This window comes from Saccopteryx bilineata, chromosome 2, assembly GCF_036850765.1.
Source record: "Saccopteryx bilineata isolate mSacBil1 chromosome 2, mSacBil1_pri_phased_curated, whole genome shotgun sequence".
Classification (NCBI taxonomy): domain Eukaryota; kingdom Metazoa; phylum Chordata; class Mammalia; order Chiroptera; family Emballonuridae; genus Saccopteryx; species Saccopteryx bilineata.
Genome location: NC_089491.1, coordinates 205121245 through 205137140, shown reverse-complemented (window position 1 = coordinate 205137140; position 15896 = coordinate 205121245). Strand labels below are relative to the sequence as shown.

The following is a 15896-nucleotide window of genomic DNA, read 5'->3' as shown; positions in this document are numbered from 1 at the left end:
GAGAGAAAGGGAGAAATGGAGAGAGAGGGGGAGAAGAGGTATTGAGATATTGATATTGGCATTTAAAAATACTTTACTTCTTCCCTGGATATCTGTTTATGGAATTTCCTGAAGATCAGTTTAAATGGGTTATTTCTCATTTGTAGAAATGCCGATGTTTTGTTTTGTTTTTTTCTTCTTTTACATTATATATTTTCGTTTCTCAATAATCTAGAGAAGAGCAGTAGGAAGGGATTGTTACCTTTTACAGATGGGAAAACTAATGCACTTAAGTAATTGATCACTATATTTGTACATAAACAGTCATGACACATTGCTTATGTTTTCAAAATAAGAATGATACACGAAGGAAAAAAACTACAGACATATGAGGAAGTACTATCATTTCGAGAGGAGAAGATGAGACCTCTTGTCTATCACGATTTGATAGTGAGAAGGATATTTGAAATGTAGTTTATTCAAAATAACAAATCCAGAAAGCAAAGCCATAATGTTTAGAAATCAAGGGGGAGGTCTCAAAGAAAACAGCCTCATTCTAATATTTTGTGGCTGGCTCTATGTAAATTCCACAGTACTGGACCTGTGGGGGCATTGAATAAGTAAACAATACACTGCACTATTTAATACATGTGTAATGGTGGTCATAGTAATTATACATTTTTCAACTCTAATGATCTAAGAGGCATCATGCTTGCTAAGTGCCATATAAACATAGTCTTTTAATCCTCACAAAAATCTTATAATACTAGTGTCCACATTTTCACTTACAGATGAAGAATACACAGCATTGATGAAACGATCAACATTCTTCGTAATAGTATATGTATATTTGTTATGAATGTATGTGTGCCTGACTCCAAGGCTGCAGTTCAATCTCTCTATTACTGGGAACAGAGAATAGTCAATAATTATATGCTAAGTTTAATGTTCAATGAAACATTTTGGAATGGGGTGACATTTCCATGCCACTGAAATCATATCACAAAATGATGCCTATTGGAATGTGTGACCATGCAGACATAAATCTGAATAACACTGAGGAGTTTTCCAAACTGCTCCTACCACCTGCCACACACTCCCCTTTCTCTTCATGTCCTCAAGTAATAGAGTTGAGAATCACTTTTCTAAGAGGTCTTAAAACCCAGAGCAAGACAGTGAATAATAAGCAGTATAAAGCTAATATTATTAGAAGAGGGGGAAAAAAGTGCTCTCAGAGTCCCTAGATTATGCAGGTAACAATGTTAGGTATTTCTCAAATACCAGTTAATCTCAAGTAGCCTGTTTATTGCACTCTCTTATTTTGAAACTTAGACTTTAAAAATAGAAGTGATCGTTATGTAATAGATAGATGTAGCTCTATATTTATCACCAAATAAACATTTTACCACACTGAGCTGATAAATTCCCAATTAGACATAAATATATTTGCTCTTGTTAGGGAGGCCTGGCAATGCTGTACTGTTCTATGTTTTAAAAAATCTGAAAAAGAAAAGAGCTCATTGAATTTTTGTTGGATGGATCTCTAAATTGAAATAAACACTGGTCTAGGAAGTTCTGATTAGTGAAGCTGTATTTTCATTCTAAATGAAGTAGAGCAAGTCTTACTTTCAAACTTTCATTGTGTGTACCTACAACTCTCAACTGGCTAAGCCTGTTACTGAAGATGTAATAACAAAGTAGTTGAAATTACCATCTTTTGGTATGAGACACATTTGTTTCACTCCTAGGATTTACCATTCATGTGGTTATAGAAAATTCTATAAACCATTGACTGGTGTTCTCACATTTCAAAGAGGACTAGTACTATCACAAGTGAAGCCATCCTACCTGATATATTGGGGATCAATAATTTATAGATTAAACAAAAATAATATTTAGAAAAGAAAATACATTAAATAGAAACATCTTTACATTTTCTTAAAACACACAAGAGTGCAATATTCTAGTTTTTCCAGTATTTCCATGTGAGAAAACGTCTTCCATTAAGCATGGGACTGGTAATAGTCTTTTATGGTATATAAATCATACACATAATATACCACTTTAATAGGCTCAATCATTTATAAGCAAGACCACATAATGGCACTGATACAGAGACTGTTCAATCTATATTTTATGATTTTTCCAATAATTTATATTTGAATGTTCAAATTAAATATGACAGTGATTTTGCCCCTCTGATTTTATTGAATCCTTCCAAGAAATTAAGCTATTCTTTCTTGTCTCAACCATTAATAAAATTATATATACATTATATATTGTACAATATTTAATTAATTTTTACATATTTAATTATACATAAACTATAATTTGAAATATATATGTAGATTAATGCATGAATAGGTAGATTGATAGGCAAATAGACAAATAGATACACAGATTTATAATATTGTAAGAGAAGGCTTTCAATGATATCAAGTTTACTATTTAATTAACTTCTGATACCTTAAAAAGTCTTAAATAGTAACCCAAATGCAGTTATTCTTAAGTTTTTTGAGAAATCATGGACTCCTGAGAGACTATGACAAGAGCTGGGACATTTTCTTTAGAAAAATAAATGCACGCACATACATTTAAAGGACCCAGAGATATAACAAGTTCATCCTATGGCTCTGATGAATCTATGCTGTTTTTTTGTTGTTGTTCTTTATTTTTTTGGTTTTTTTTTTGTTTTTGTTTTTGTTTTTTGTGACAGAGACAGAGAGAGGGAGAGATAAGGACAGACAGGAAGGGAGAGAGATGAGAAGTGTCAGTTCTTTATTGCAGCTCCTTAGTTGTTCATTGACTGCTTTCTCATATGTGCCTTGACAGGGGAGGGGTGGGGGTTCCAGCAGACCTAGTAGTGATCCCGTGCTCAAGCCAGTGAGCTCGGGGTTTCAAACCTGAGTCCTCCACATCCAAGTCCGATGCGTTATCCACTGTGACACCACCTGGTCAGGCGAATCTATAATTTTAATTTAAAATACTTTCTTTCCCCAATGTTAGAAGCAATGTTATTATTTTCTAAGTAGCTAAGTGTTAATAAGTGAATGCTTCAGAACAAGTGACAAACCTCTATGGTTCCTAATGTTTGGGCTTCCTTCTTTGAAACAAAGTTTTAAAGTTCAGTAAACTAAATCCATACTCAAATATAGGCAAAATAAACAAATAGAAAAGAATAATAAGATAAACCTACTGAATTTCAAGTCAATTTGAATTTCCCAAGCCTTCTTGCCCTAAATCTTAATTCAACTACAGAAGTACTCTTAACCATTCATCACTTTACAGATTATCTGATATTTTCAACAGATGCCCCCAGCATATCCACTGCAAGAGATCTACTTTCCAGTACTGCACTAATACACTAGATACTACCACATATAACTACTTAAAGTTCAGTTAATTAAAATGAACTAAATTTAAAATTCAGTTCTTCAGTCACACTATCCACATTTCAAATGTATAAAACCCACATATGGCTAGTGGTTTAGGGCATTGCAGAGAATATTTTATCAACTTAGAAAGCTCTAGAACACCCATAAATTTCTGCGTCCAGCAAGTGATTTGTATGCTTTCTGGTAGGCAGTCAATTATGTCTGTTCCCAAACAAGTTTATGCCAGCTGGCTAAATATGAAATTGTGTTATGTAATTGAACATTATATAAAGTAATATAAATATGAGTATAAAGAAAACAAGAGAATTTCTATATCCACAAAATTTTAAAATTCAGTTCCTTTAAAAATGTTACTGCATTAGATGTAGGTAAGATAATTTTTAAAAATTAGAAAAAAATCATAGAGATTACAGAATTTGCTGTCAGATTTCTTTGCATTGGATTTTCACTTAAAGGCATTTATGAAGGAACCAAAATTATAGAGGGAATGGGGGGTGGAGAGAGGTAGAGAGGGTAAAAGGGGATAAATGGAGATGGAAGAAGACGTGAATTGGGGCGATGACCACACAATACAATATACAAATGATACAGAATTGTAAACCTGAAGCCTACATAATTGTGCTAATCAATGTTACCCCAATAAATTCAATAAAAAATTAATGGGAAAAATAAAAATATATAAATAAATATGAGCATTTTAAAGAAAAGAACAACTAAAATTATAATTCATAGATGATGCATTAAGAGATTTCTAGCAAGAAAAATACTAAGATCTATGAACAGCAACCCAAACTCAAAAATATTTCTTGGCTTCCATAACAACACTGGCAAATAAATATATAATTGTTTTAAAATTTAAACAAAAAATTATTTTGGCTTGACCAGGCAGTGGCACAGTGGATAAAGCATCGAACTGGGATGGGGAGGACCCAGGTTCCAAACCCCAAGGTTGTAGGCTTGAGAGTGGGCTCATCTGGCCTGAGCATGGGCTCACCAGCTTGAGCGTGGGGTTGCTGGCTTGAGTGTGGGATCATAGAAATGACTTTATACTGAGATGAAAACACTTGAACTTTGTGTTCACTTTATTTAACCTTTTAATTTTTCTGACCTGAAAATGTTATCTATCTATCTATGGCATTAATAACTTGAGAACTAAAAAGTACAAGAATTTTATTGTTTTGTACATTGAAATTTAGATGCAAATGAAAACTTAAAACTACATACACTACTAGGACTCCTGAAATTACTACTACTTTCTTTTCTTTTTATTTATTTTTTGTATTTTTCCAAAGTAGAAGTGGGGAGGCAGTCAGATAGACTCTCTCATGCACCTGACTGGGATCCACCTGGCATGCCCACCAGGGGACAATGGCTCTGCCCATCAGGGGCCAATATTGCTCCATTGCGGCTGGCAGGAGCTATTCTAGCGCCTGAGGCAGAGGCCATGGAGCCATCCTCAGCGCCTGGGGCAAACTTTCCTCCAATGGAGCCTTGGTTGCAGGAGGGAAAGAGAGACAGAAATAAAGGAGAGGGGGAGGGGTGGAGAAGCAGATGGACACTTCTCCTGTGTGCCCTGACTGGGAATAGAACCCTGGACTTTCACATGCCAGGCCGATGCTCTACCACTGAGCCCATCGGCCAGGGCACTACTACTACTTTCTTTCATTAAAATAGCATCAAGATAATATTGTAATTGGTAGGTGTTGCTTGACTAATGAGTTTTTTTGTTTGTGACAGAAACAGAAAGAGAGACAGATAGGAAGGGAGAGAGATGAGAAACATCAACTCTTCGTTGTGGTACCTCAGTTGCTCATAGATTGCTTTCTCATATGTGCCTTGACCAGGGGCTATAGCAGACCAAATGACCCCTTACTCAAGCCAGCAACCCTGGGATCAAGCTGTTGAGCCTTGCTCAAACCAGATGAACCTGCACTCAGGGTAGCGACCTCAGGGTTTCAAACCTGGGTCTTCCACATCCCAGTCTGACTTTCTATTCACTGCGCCACTACCTGGTCAGGCTGAATATTTTTTATTAGTCAATTAATTAAAGAAAATACTAACACTGTCATGGATCATACATATCTATTTAAAATAACAGCAACACATATCTTTAAAATAATACACACAAGTGTGTAAAATTTATTTTTATATACTTTGGAATTACTTGAAAATATCATAAATACTCCAAATTATCTAGTTCAACTATAGAAATGCTGTTAGCTTTATCAAAAAAACATATTTATTTAAGTGTTGCTTTACTATGTGATACCTTCATATCAAAATGGAAAATTGGCTGTCCTTGTGGGCCAAATTTAGATTGACTGAAGAAGTCATTTTGGAATAGCTTGAAAGTAAGTATGCCTTTCTTGGTCTACCACAGTCCCCATTACTCTCATTTGTCTTAAAGTCTATTTTATTACACTGCCTAGGTCATGAAGTTATTTAAGTTCATGATCCTCATTACATAAGATATCTTGCATATCTCATGGGGGATATAGGCAATTGAGTTCTTAAATCAGACTAAGTTATGCTTAGCATTTCATATTAACTTTCATTCTCTCAAGCAACACAATGCTAACAGGTTTACCAATTTGTACTTATTTCCTTTTTACTTATTATATACCACCAATAACTAGGCCATAGTCCTACCCCATGGAGAAGTGTTCTGAAAGAAAGGGATATATTACAGTGGAACTAGAAGGTAGAGAAATTTCTCTCTATGCCTATGTATTTGTATTTGAAAAGAAAAATACTATAAGGATATGAAGTTCATTTTAAATAAGATTAATTATATATGTATCATATTTGAGTTCAATTATACATTACTTTATTATTTGTAGTCTTTTCAAAATAAAACCTTACTATCTAATATCAATTAAGTAATCAAAATTTATTTAATGAGATGACCCAAAAATCTATTGAAACACAAGGCTCAGTATGATTGGAGTCAAGTACAGTCTAAAAGAGTTCAGAGTGAAGAGAAATGGAATTGAGAGTCCAGGGAAGTCAGATGTAAGGAAGAAATATGGGTAGTCTATTTAACTTACACATTTCACACAGTGTAGTGTGAGGTTAAAAATAAAGGTACACACTCAACAGTGTCGATTTTAAAAACCAAGAACCACCATAGCCATATAGCAGACTTCCCAAAAGTTAAAAGTGATATTTCTAATTTCTCTTAAACTCCAAATTTTTATAGTTTGAAGAAGTCCACTTAAATGTAGAATTGCTCTACTGTATCACATAATGGTTTTATTTAATTTAAAAAGTGTTTATTCATTCACCAAGGAGTTATTGAATTCATCCCATAAGCTCAATACTGTGGTAGAAGTGAATTTTGAAAAAGACAGATATTTCCTGTATATGAGGAGCTTAGATTTTTTTATAATAGAGATTAGTTAGTATTACATTCAAATGGTTATGCCACAGGTTTAATCAAGACTGGCCTACACATCTCATAGACAAAGTAAAAAAATTGCTCATCCCATAAAGATATATTCTGGATGGTCTAGAAATATCTTGGTTAACATAAGACTTTACTGGTGAAGCATAGTTTATTTTAAGGTATGTATAGGTTCTCACCATTGCCTGTAAATGATATAAATTTTAATTCAATCTAACACTTAAAAAGTAAGTATGCACATTGCAGGAAGTACAAAGGTAAGTCACAGTCCTTTTGGGCATTTGTACTTACTATTCATGGAAGTTAGAAAACCCCGTGGTAATAAAAGGTGCAAGGACTATGAGGATTCAAAACTGAGAAAGTTCCTCTTAGAGAAAGAGTAAAGGCTTTTTGGATAGAGAGGTAATATATAAGGATGTTGAAGAACATAGTATTAAATAATGGGTTTGCTTGGAAGGAGTAGTGGATGGTAGAAATTAGTAAGCAAGTAAGAGATAAATGCTCTTTTGATATGTCATAACCTTTACCTAATGATTTTTCAGGTGTTCTCTAGGGATGTTTTTTTGGGGGGGCAATATAGGGGTAGTCAGAATCAGTGACCTCGAGAGAGTTATTCCTATATTCTGTTAAAGAGAAACTAGATGTGGATGTGAAATAATGTTCAGGGTGGCAGAATCCTGTATCACATCATTTGGAGGATCTTGGGGAATCACCTGTCTTCATGAGGCAGCCTTTGATAATAGGGAATAACAGAAACAAATGATTATTTACACAGAGGACTCATTTATTCTAATAATAGTTCATGTACTATAGGATTGTCTTCAAGGAGACTTAGTCCACTTGCCAAGTAATTTATCTGATTTCCTCAGTTACTTTGGCTAATTTAGTTCACCATATTATGAACTATATTAGGCTTTTCTGGTCAGGCTCAAACAATTGTTTTGCAATTGGTTTTCCTTGCTTTTCCTTCTTCCCTTTCTCCCTTTCTTCCTCTCCTCCCCCATTTTTTCCTACTTCAATTATTTCCTGCCTCATTCCATAAAGTACTTAAGGTAAATCAGCCATTATGAACATTAAGAGATATATATACAATTTAGTGTCCCAAAATATCAAGAGATATTGGTTGAGTATGGTTTACTGATATATATATAATTGTTTCCTGAATTTTCACACTTCTTCTGTTACCAAATATGGAAACCTTGATTTACAGTAAAATGATTACTAAAAATTTTTAAAGGACTTAGTGAATCTGCATAGTTGTTCTGCCAACTAATGAACAATGTTTTCCCATATTTTCTTAGACAAAATTTAACTATTTCTAATGCTGATATCAGCGATGGACCTGATTCTTGGTTCCTTTAAAAATAATCCAATCCACTTGTGCATTTGTGATTTAGCATGTTTTTATAAATACATAATAAGTTAAATACCCCCCCCCCTTGCTGGAAGAAAATAATTTATTATTAATCACTAGTGAAAGCATAATTACCCCATGTACTATTTTCACCCTATTTTCTGCATTGGTGCTAATTATATCCTCTGACTCTCAGAATTATTATGATTTCTGCATGATGAACACAGTGGGTCACAGCTACATCTTTGCAACTTTCCAGTCATTCTTCTATAATATTATTCATAGATCATTTTATACAAAGTAGATAAGAGACCACAATTTTATACATTTATCATAGACTTTTTATGAGATTATCCTTATTCTACACATCATAGTTGACTTCTGTGATATACTTAATTATACTGCAGCAATTACTGGCAACAGTATTCTATTTAGGCCATCAATGTTTATGTGACTTCGTCTCCAATTGGGATACACACAATTACATACATTTATATTCAAGAAAGGTATCCTAGCTCTCAAGGGCTAAACTATTCACAAAGATTTACTGGTTTACAATTTAGTTGTCCTTTCTTTCCCACCTTTATATTTGAACTGTTACTGTTAGACACATGATTGCTTCTCTTTGCTAGGAATCTCTCCGTTTTCTCTCTTTCTTTCTTGCGCTCTTGTCTATGTATTCTGCCTTTTGTTCACTGTCTCTTGATTACTCTTTAAAAATACTTGTTTTTCTCACAGACTACTAGTCTTTAACTTCTGCATACCAGTCAAATAATTTTGCTTAAAATCATTGGTATTTGGCTTACTAAGGCTCATGTGTTCTTCCTATTGGTGAAAAAGTTTCTTCTTCACTACCACTGTTGGTTAATTCTAGATTTTGAGAGAGTCTGAGTGCCAGAGTGTTCTCTAGAAACTTAATCAACACACAGTCAGGAGCTTGTGGTTTTTAAACAAATACTTGTACCTACAATTCTTTTCTTATGTATTCAATGTTTCATGTTTGAAGTTTAAATTAGTTCTAATATACACAACTATTTAATTCTGTGATTGAAAGATGGCCTACCTAAACTAGCCTCCCTACATAAATTAAAGCATTCACTGCCACTAATCTTGGCAGCAAGCTAATGGATTCTAAAGAGACCCATTTGCTTTGTACAGACAGACTATTGTAGGTGTCTTTATTTCAAAAAAAAAATGTGATCCAAGGCTCAAATTATACTTCATATGCTTAATTCACTATTTATTTCTTAACATGGTTCTGGTTTAGTTGTTTCTAGTTTATTCAACAGATATATACAAAGGGTAGACAATAAAGAAACTATACAGAATACAAAAAGTTAATTTTAAAATTGATGCCAATATAAAAACAATTCTGGAAATTAAGGAATGTAAGTACTCAAAAAATGTGCACAATCAATATTTAGTGTTATAAACTATAATAAACTTTTTTAACAAAAATAAATCTGTTGTATTGTTTTATTCTAGATTAAAAAACACCTCTAAATTTAAAATTTCATGCTTAAGATTAGTGGACCTACTGAATACCATCAAGAAATAAGTCAAGTATATTACTGAATCAGAACAGTCTGGGAATTAAATTTAGAAAAATTTTAGAATCCATAAACAAAATTTAGATTTGTGACCACTGCTGTAATTGAATCAAACATTTAATAGAAATCATCACAGAGTGAAATCTTATACTCCATTTATTCATCCAATAAATATTTAGTTCTTATTATGAGTAAGGCATTGCAGGGGATACAATAAAAATAAAGCATGGACTTTGCCCTCATGGAGCTTACAGTCTAGTATGAAAAAAAAAAGCAAGCACTTAGCATAACATTAGGGAGAAAGTGATGTGTCATAAGAAAGATTCAGACAGGTGCTATGGAAGTCACTGACATTTGCAGATTTTTTTACTGTAGTGTTTAAGTTGCCAATAAAAACAGAAAAAATAACTAATTATCAGTTTACAAAATTAAGTGCCAAGTTCTGTGAATCTATGAATTAAAAAGCTGCAATATTGATGCAATTTACTGTCATTACTCACCAGTTCTTGAAAGTGTTTGAACTCTGAGTAACAACTTATTAGAAATGCCATCTTGCCCATGTCTATAAGTAGATGTAAATGGAATAATCTAATATTTAGAAACAAAAAGATCATTTTAATGTATTAAAGACTCAAATTATTTAAAATACTCATGACACATTACCTTCTCACACAGAAATTGGCTCAATCAAATTAAAGAGATGAAGAATTCCTCGACGGCTCAAGTGTGCTCCAAGGAAAGCTAGAAGGTTGTACAGTTAACTCCCAGGGTATAACTCTAAACCATACAACCTACTACCTCAACCCGGATGCACACAGCTTCTACTGTTGCTTCAAACTCCTTATCATATCTTCAGTCAGTTCCTCCAAATATGGCGGCCATACACCTAAGGGCTTGGCAAGGATGTAGATATTATATTCTAACATTTTACCAATTAACTTCATATGTCTCTACTAGGACTAGCCTAACATCTTGGCTTTCCAGTATATATCAAACAAAAGGGCTTAATAGTTAACACATAAGTCCAAACATTGCCTTTTTCTTATTGAAGTTGAGGTACACTAACCACTCTAATGTGAACTGACCTTTTTGAACAGAATCTGTTCAGATCTTAGTTCATACCTTGTTATAAAAAATCCAAGTTTATTAAGCAATTTGCTGTATATACATTCAAACTTGAATGGCTATGCGATAAACTCTTCTAGTGGTCAATAACTGAAGCCTGCCTTGCAAAACAGATTAGGATTAATATATTCAAAAAATGCAAAAGAAAATGTAATTAGTTCAAAGATATTTGACTAGAGTTTTACAGGAGTTGAACTGAAATATTATTTAACAGCACTGTGTATAGCACTTTGTCAGATTACCACACTGACACATACCCATAGAAACGAGCTTGTGCGGTCCACTTCACCACAAGATCGGATCTACGGGTTTATGCCAATAGGCAACATCTTACATGGGCTCCTTATCAAAACATAATTTGTTGTGAATATCTGATAAAATTAGGAGATAAAAGTAATAATAGCAATCTTCTAGCAAATATTTTAAATGCTGAACTGCTGTAAGTATGCATATTCCCAGTTAAAGGTCTTCATAACTATTCTAAACTAAATGAAGATTTATATACATAACAATTTTAAAAATACTGTATAAAAGATTTTCTACCAATGACTTTTGTTTAATAGTATTTTAAAAATTAGACTACTTCAACTAATGATGACTTTTAAAAGAAAAATAATCTATACATGCATGTATGAATTATGTAATTGTGAGGCATGAATGTAGTGTTATGAGCCTATAATTAAGACCAAATTAAATATTAAGCTAATTGTGTAAGACTTAGACTGTATTTGTTTTAATTCTTATAAAATTTTGGTTAGTAGTTTCAAGAAATTGGTAACACATAACTATTCCCATAAAACAAGTAAAATCCTGGTGACTAAGCAGAGTACCGAAGGAAATTATTTAAAAGTACTAAATATATACATAACTGCCTATAGTTGGAATAACAGTGAAATTAACAACATTTGGATAAATAAATATCAGAAAACTAAAATTAATCACACATTAAAAGTATTACTACTATTGCATGCTAACATTTATATTTCAGAACTATTTCATAAAAGAAGATAACATCTTCCTTATACACCATGTATTTAAATTGATTTTTAACAAATGATATAATTAAGACATAATATATGGCTACATACATCTCTCATCTGGTCAACAGGTTGGGTAAAAAGAATTTTTAAAAAATATTTAAATCTCCAGACCATGGGCAAGCACACAGAATAAACAAAGACAACCATATTCATGTTGCTTAAGAGTCTAACCTCAACAGCAGAAAAATGATAACTTGTGCAATCATTAATTGTTTTATTCATATCCACAATACATAGCATTTTTTAAGTATATCTTCATTGTGAAAATAGTAGTACTGTATAAAAGTTGTGTATCAGCTTGTTTTGAAATAAATAATATAAAATGTGTTTTATTGACTTTATATACAGAATTTCCTCTACATAATTTTCACCATTATTTGTTTTCAAATTATTCTCATACCTATTAATAAGCAAAAAATCAATCAACATTCAAGATTTATGCATTCAATTATAGTAAAAATATTTCAATAGATATGACTAAAAGGTAACATCTGTTTTGGGTTTAATCATAACTATAAAGATGTATATTTTGGTTTCATTGCAACATTAAATCATATGTTTAAAAAAAACATGACTTTTTTCCCTCCCCCCAGATTTCACTTCCTTTATATGGCAAAAAAATGTAAAATCTGCTTTTTCTTCCTTAAATAACTTCCTATTCAACCACATTTCACCTATGTTATATGTATGGATATAGAAATATATAACCCTGGTGACTCAAAGAATATATTGCTGAAAAACTCAGAGAAAATATTTCACAGAGGTAGGTAACATTATATAGTCTCAAACAATCAATTAAAATTCCAACAGCTAGCTTCATAAAGAATATGAAACAAATTCTTATAACTAAACAGTCAATATTGTTTTGTTTTTTCTTTAAAAATGTTAAATATTAATTACTGTTTTGGTTTCTAGTTTTACCTGAGATGGTTTTCTTTTATGATCACTTTCTTCACTTCTCATATCCATTTTAAGTTTTCCCCTAAAACAACCACAAAAGGAGAAATATCAGACAATTGCTGTCTAGAAGGAGCATCTGGGTGGATGGTGGGAATGAAGGTGAACGATCGAGAAGAAAACACAATATCAAAATGGGAAAAGCCTTTTAAACTATTTTTTAAAAGGCTTGGAAGACACACAGAGCCCCACCCAAGGTTACTCATATGACATATAATGTGGTTTCATAGTTTGCATTTATGCATTCATTTTGGTTGGTGTTGTTTTCACAGTAACAGTTTTGAAAGTGAAAGGAGGCATGTCTGTTAAGGAAGCAACTAGGTTTTGCACAATGAACTAGTGAAAGATGAAAAGAGATTTGGATTTGGCATGATCTTAATAAGATAATTAAGAGTGTAGAGATTAATGGCTCCTAAAAATAACATTTAAAATAATGTTTTTTAACTAAAGGATCTTGAAACATGAAAACAGGTTTATAAATGTTAATTAAGCCTGAGAAAGTTGATGTTCCATTAACTGAGGCAGCATGAAGGAACAAGAACTATTTTTAAAATAATTAGAGAACAACAAACCATAAACTTAATGCAACATTTTATTTGCATGTTATCAGTATATAGGGTATTTGTAACTCCCCATAATTCTTCATAGAATAACAAAAAAGAAAGTAAAATTTATTGATTCTATATGTATTCATTGTTTATGCTATATATTTTCAATATAATGAAAAATTATTTTATAAGCATAACAGTTTTACTTAAAGTTTATTCTTTTCATAAAAATATTATTGTATTAATTTGTAATATGCAAATTGTAGTCTTCATTTATATATGCTGCATATTTCAAAAGCATTTTCTTTTTTTAAACAAAATTTAAACATGATTAGAAAGTTTTAATCAAAATTAAAATAGGTAGAATACATCTGTTAATCCTATTCCATTGAGTCAGGCAAAACTGAGTTTTGTTATAAAATGCTTCAATTCCTTAACAATTTAATTTTACACACATAATAATTAGAATGTAATGTATTTATCTGCTGAGCCAATACATTACTAGAAACTTAAAACAACTCTGAATGTACTTTTTCCACTAAAAGACTTAAGAGATATTTCCAATGCACTCTGCAACAGCTCTAAGACAAATTTCTTTTAAGGTACGTTTTAAAAGAGAGTATTATTGTGGAACAAGCTTGTTTTCTACTTAGCAACTGAGAACATGATATTATCAGCCTTATTTCGGTTATACTGAAATCCTGGTAAATTATTTAAATATAACTTCCCCCAAAGTAATTTTATTTATCAGCAGTTTAATGCATATTCTAATATGATTCTTCTTTTACAAGTTCAAAAAGTTTTGGCTTTCACCTTTCAAATTATTGAGTCATAGCACATGAAAATTTTAGTTGTTTTTTTTAACCATCTAGAGCTAAACGCTCACTTTTCTTAGATGGCAAAAACTAATACTGTACACAAAAGCACAGATAACATATTAATATCCTTCCAAAACTTCTACGTATTACGAAAATAAAAATACGTGCCATTTTTATCATAGATATTTTTCTATTTTTAGTTACATATTTATTCTAATCAGGATTAGAACAAGAAAGCAAAAGAAAAAAGTTAAAAGTGGGTGACGAGTTAAATAAGAGTAAATTAAAAGTTCAAAGATTCCCTTTTATATAACAATAGGCTTACAAAGAAACAACAAAAAAAGTTATACCTGCTATGAAAGGTGCGATTTCACCAAGTGGAATACATTGCTAATCATGCCATATTTTTGAAATAATAAAAATAAAGAAGGCTCATTTGCTTATGTTGCCTTACAAAGCTGCTTTACAAAGCTCGATGTCTCTGTAGTTATACAAGCCAATGTTTGCTTTTTTTTTTTTTTTTGGTATGTTTTTGTTTTTGAGCAGGAACATCTCATTTTTTTCCCCATCACTGTTGCATGCAGTGGGACAAACTCAGTTTTTTTGTTTTTGTTTTTTTTCTTCAGGGCTCCTGTTATTTCTTGGGAAAAAAGGACCAGGGTGCTTGTCTTCTTTTTTCTTCCTTCTCGGTATTCCAGGCACAAAGTGCTGCGCAGAAGCTGCACCAATCCTTGCTGTCCCTGGCAGCAGAATGGTAGAAGATAGGAGAGACCAGGAATCCTTCCAGGCTGCGTTGACTTTAGAAATGAGGATTGCACACGTTTGTCTCCTGAACCAAAAGGGTGAGAAGGCAGAGTGCCAGTTTGCTACACTGCTGCAATGATCTCATGCTCACTGCTGCTGCCGTCCTGTTTGCCCAGTTCAAATGCCTGTTATTATAGACGAGAAAAAGAAAAGAAAAGAAAAGAAAAGGAACTACTTGGATTCTTCAACAAGCATAAAGGGTATTAACATTTAAAAATCAACAGTTAAAAAGGCAAAAAGATAATAATAATAAAGAACGAAATGCCCACACGATTTTAGGATTCACTTTTATGCCTCAATATTCTGTTTATATTATCCTCTTTTTTTTTTTTTTCTATGTAGAGATAAGCAGCAGAATTTATCAGGCGTGAAAGGGACAGCCTCCTGGTGGCCTGCCAAAAAAACCCAGAATAAAGGCGAAGTTGTGCTTCAAAGCTTAGTCGCTTGCTGAGTCTGGCTAAAGTCAAGTATTAAGATCCACCATTTTCTGAGACATGCTAGAAAAGAAGAAAAAAGTCAGGACGATTGCTGCTATCCAAATCTCCGCTGGCACCATCATAAAATCTCAGTCGTAAGGTCACATGATTCTCTGCCAAATGTAGAGTGCGTTCCCATCAACCATTCTGCTGATACTGCGAAGGCAGCTATTGTCTCGTTTAGACCCAAAGTTCAGCCCACTCTTCATTGAATTAGCTGAAAAAACGCATCACCTTTGGGGGCTGGGAGTCATGGAAACGTCTACCTGGCAAGCTGCCCACTTTTTCTGCCCATCAACCAGAGATGGAATTGTGCTGCCTAATGCAATGATGACTTGGAATGTGAAGAGTCGTCCAAAGTGAATCTGATTCTTGCAGAGCCTGTTTCACTTTGCACAGAAAACTCTGGCTCCTTGTAGTTCAGGGGTGGGGAAGAGGGGGGGAGAG

At 32.9% G+C, this 15896-nt stretch overlaps 1 long non-coding RNA gene across 1 annotated transcript in view; it reads right to left on the bottom strand.

Annotated features, from left to right (window-relative positions):
• Nucleotides 1-15040, bottom strand: part of LOC136323115 (uncharacterized) — an 80505-nt gene extending 65465 nt beyond the window's left edge. Inside the window, exons 1-2 of the long non-coding RNA XR_010728918.1 lie at nt 14520-15040; nt 12768-12828 (exon numbers count right to left, since the gene is read on the bottom strand). This is a non-coding gene — a long non-coding RNA (uncharacterized lncRNA). The remainder of the gene's footprint in view (nt 1-12767; nt 12829-14519) is intronic.
• Nucleotides 15041-15896: the final 856 nt, after the last annotated feature.